Here is a 4,081-nt window from a genome sequence, read left to right as displayed (position 1 = left end):
CATCTGCTCCCAAGATGTATGACATTGGCCAGCCCACTTCGCCTCTCCGAATTTCAGTGGCCCGTGTGTAGAGTCCAGCTGTGATGGGGATTCCGATAATGAAAGCAAAGCACCACGCTTGGCACTGAGTAGGTGCCCTACGAATGGGAGCTTTTACTGTCGTCATCACCACCGTCCCATGTCTGGAACCGCTCCTCTTCCTATTCTTTCTCTTACCGCAGACAGGAGCCTGAGTCCTCTCACCAATGCCTTTTGGGCTTGGCTTTCTGCTACCCTGAAGCTCTGAGCTTGAAGTCTCGTACCTTCCCTGCCCAAGGCACTATTCTGTGCCCTGACTCCAGGACATAGTAACCCCTACCAAACTGCAAGTCAACACTTACCCTTTTTTTGCATTTGTTCATTCTTCCCAGGGCAAGCCAGCATCTCTAGTGCGCAGTGTCTTGCTTAGGGCCTGGTGTCCAGGAAGAGGCTCCTTAAATATTTGCTGAAAGAAAAACGGAATGAATGACCTGTCATCGAGGTCCCTGAGTGAGCAGGCAGCAGCCACCCAGTGTCACGGGCCAGACCCCAGTCTCCATGTTTCCTGGGACGCCCCCTTTGAACCACACACGAGGGGATGGTGGAGCGAGATGAGCTTGTCCTGGCAGCTGCTTGAGACAGGTATGATTTATCCCCATTTGAGAGCTGAAGAAACTGAGGGTGACAGAAGTAGCTCAGTCCAGGTGGTGGTGGGACTGGGACTTGGCCCCCGCTCTCGGACCAGCGCCTGTCTCTGAAAGCCCACCTACTGCTACTACCAGGGCCTTCAAGTCTGCAGGCTTATCTCATCCGAATGCTTCATTTATTTCACTGAGGATTTCTGTTTGCACTAAAGCTTTTCGTTCTTCAAAGTGGTGTTGAACAAATCTAGAAAATGGGACATTCCAGAGGCGTTTTCCAAAACCATGACGGAGGGCTCTGTGGGGGTGCCAACTCCTGCTATTGTTCTACAGACACGAATGAAAGTCATTACAGAGCAAACTGCTAACCTACAAGCAAATGTGTCAACGCAGGAGCGATGGAGCAGCCCCCGATCCCGGCTGGCTATCAGCCGAGCGCTGGACATTAGCCAGCTGAGCGAGTTGCACAACTCTCTCCCTGGGGGCGGGTTGTTGGATGGGAGGGATTTTCCAGCTCGTGACTTGGATGAACCCGGAGTTATTTCCCTATTGAGCAGCCCCAGTCTGAGAGGCACCGGCAGCCTCCGTCGCGGGGTGGCTGGGACCGAGTCGGGGGGAGTGGGCCGCTCCAGCCCGTCCGTGCCTGGCCTGGCGGAGCGGCCCTAGGAAGGCCCAGGAGGACTGAGCCCTCCACGGCAGCCCGGGAGAGCCCTCCAGAAACCCAACAGCCGGGCCGGGGACGGGACGGGCGTCCAGGAAAGCAGGGCACCCTCGGCCCAGGGCGAGAGGCCGCAGCCTGAGGAGGGGTGTGGGGCAGCAGGGGAGGAGACCCCGCTTCAGAGATGAGGAGCCCGGGGTAGGGGCGGAGGATGCTGTGTAGGAAAAGGGCGGGAAGGAGGATTTGGCACAGGGCTCTGCTGCCTGGTCTCAATTTACTCGTGAGGAGCCTCCTAATAGCTGGGTGAGAGCCGCGCACGCTTTCCTGAGAGCCTGCTAAGTGTTTATGGAATGATTTGTGAGGAGAAGTTTCTTTGGAAGCAGCTTGGGGAAGGTATGTTATTAAGAACTCTTTCTCCAAGTTCCCTTTGGCCCACTCCCCCTCCCCCCCGCCAGGCCCCTGGGGTCTGGGCAGCCCATGGTCACAGCAGCTGTTTGCTATTTTGTAGGCCATGAGGCCAGGGAGCATACTGGGGCTGGGGGAAGATGGGGGAGTGGGGGCGATTTTCTCCTCCCCGAGGTGGTATAATGCAGAGGAGGAGCACTGGAGCTGGAGTCAGGAGCCTGCCTCTGAGGGGGACGGCCCCAGCCCCAGCAGAGCACGGCGTCGGTCACAGGGACTTGGAGGAGGGAGGACGGCAGGGTCGGAGGCAGCCGAGAGGCCTCGAGTGACGTGCACCGAGCGTGGCCATTGGCTCTGGTACGTGGACGTCACCAGAGAGTGACGCGGCCAGCTCAGGAGGAGGGGTTCCGTGTTTGCCTTTTGCACCAGGCCGGGAGCTCCCTGGGGCAGGGGCTGTTTGGCTCCTCTTGGTGGCCCCAGCGTCGTCAGACACGCGGGGCTGGCCCAGAGCAGGGGCCCTGCGCGGGCTCGGCGCGGGCAGCGCCTGGGAGGGCCGCCGTGTGGCTGCTCTCGCTCACCAACCCGCCGTCCCACCCAGCCACGGGGAAGGGGCTCAGCCTGTCCAGGGAGCTCAGGTAACTGGACCTCGGTCTGGGAAGGACAACCCACCAATCGTCCCATCGGTGGGAACTGGCCCAGCCTGGTAGCCACAATGTCGCCTCCTTACCCTCAGGAGTCACGCAGCGCTCCTAGCAAGGTGCCAACGACCGGCCATTTCTGATTCTCTGAGACCCCTGGCGGGACATGGGGCCTACCACGGTCTTTATCCCAGTGGATCTTCACAACAGCCTCGAGAGGTCAGGCTTCTTACCTCCTCCGAAGCTGTAACTGAGGAAACTTAAGCCCGGAGAGTGAAGTCTTCTTCTGAGGTCACACAGTAAGTACCTGCCCAGGTAGGGCTCACACTCAGGTGTTCAAGGCCAAAGCACATGCTCTGACCTGTAAGCCATGCTGCCTGAAGGCACTCACCTGTCATCTCACTAAGTGCCCTGCATTGGCAGTGACTTGATGTCAGCCCGTCTGTCCCCACTTACCTGGGAGCTCCCTAAGACAAGGTATCAGGTTGGCTTCGCCCCAGGCCCTTAGGTCCCAGCACTGGACCTGGCACAGAGGAGATGGATAGATGGAATGGATGGATGGATGGATGGATGGATGGATGGATGGATGGATGGATGGATGGATGGATGGATGGACGGACAGGTGGATGGCTAAACTCTGGGTCAGAATTTGGGAGCTAGAATTCCAGGTAGAAGGAGCTCCATGTGCAAATTAGCAAAGCACATAGCATGGGGGTGGCCTGCGTGGGGTGCAGGGGTGTGTGTTTGGGGCAGTGGGTCTCAACTGGTGCCAAGTACCAAGCCAAGAAGCTGTGCTGGAAATCTGTGGGCGTTTTGGATGCCACAATGACTTGAGGTCTCCACTGGCACTTCCTAAGTGGGGATATTTGAAAGGACATTTGGGTAGATGAAAAGTCTGTTTATAGTTACCAGTGCCTTGAACCTAATTCTATTTTACATCTAATCACAAAGATTTTTTGCATGATTCTCATCCACCCTGAATTTTCCAGGAATGCTACTGCCTTATACATGGAGAGAAGATTGCCCTTTGTTCAGGACTTGAGGCTGGTTCACCATTTTACAAAAATCCTACCACCGGTGACAACACTTCTCAAGATATTAAATGACCAGTATTGCACCCCTGGCTACGTCTGCAGGCACAGCTGTTGCCATCACAGAGCACATATAGAACCCTCTATCATGTCTTCCAGGATTGTCAACCCTGAGCACAAAAGAGTGAAATATGTATTTCATTATAAATTACTTTCCAGTAAATTCATTTTGGTGTTATCAGTGATGGGCCAGAGCCATCTCACATGAGAGCCGATTAGGCACATTTCTCCCCAGCCCTGCATTCGGTGACGTCATGTTGGTAGTTTGAAATCAGCCACAGAAATTGGTAAGTGCTGCAGGCCAACTTTTTCTACCTTCCAGGAGCCAATTGTTAGACATTCCCAGCTCACCGCTGGTTACACTGGCTTTTTCCATGGTGCGCGGAGGAGGGCTACACTGTCTACAAAGGTCATTTCAGCACACTGAGGGGGTCGTTGGGCCCATAGGCTGGAGGGTCACAGATGGAGGGCAATGGGCTTGCAAATAGTTAGAGGTAAGGGCCTCCTGTCCGCGGCAGGTCTGAAGTGGGCCCCTCTGGGCTGAGGAGACCTGTGGGGTGGCGGGGAGTCACGTAAGCGTGGAAGGTTCTGCTCCCACTCAGGGAGCAGGAGTCAGAGCAGCGGCCGCCCCAG

The 4,081-nt window shown here is 56.2% G+C and overlaps 1 long non-coding RNA gene across 3 annotated transcripts; it reads left to right on the top strand.

The window, feature by feature from the left end:
* Positions 1–1,075: 1,075 nt before the first annotated feature.
* LOC101442690 (uncharacterized) lies at positions 1,076–3,633 on the top strand. 3 transcript variants are annotated; one of them, XR_002795568.3, is made up of 4 exons: positions 1,076–2,076; positions 2,318–2,354; positions 2,453–2,656; positions 3,347–3,633. It is a non-coding gene; the product is annotated as an uncharacterized lncRNA (long non-coding RNA). The 3 variants fall into 3 exon arrangements; XR_011649984.1 differs by lacking the exon at positions 2,318–2,354 and having other exon boundaries at positions 1,090–1,710; XR_011649983.1 differs by lacking the exon at positions 1,076–2,076 and having other exon boundaries at positions 2,083–2,354.
* Positions 3,634–4,081: the final 448 nt, after the last annotated feature.

The sequence above is a fragment of the Dasypus novemcinctus genome, chromosome 10 (assembly GCF_030445035.2).
Source record: "Dasypus novemcinctus isolate mDasNov1 chromosome 10, mDasNov1.1.hap2, whole genome shotgun sequence".
NCBI classification, from domain to species: Eukaryota; Metazoa; Chordata; class Mammalia; order Cingulata; family Dasypodidae; genus Dasypus; species Dasypus novemcinctus.
This window is presented reverse-complemented; position numbering and strand designations above follow the sequence as displayed.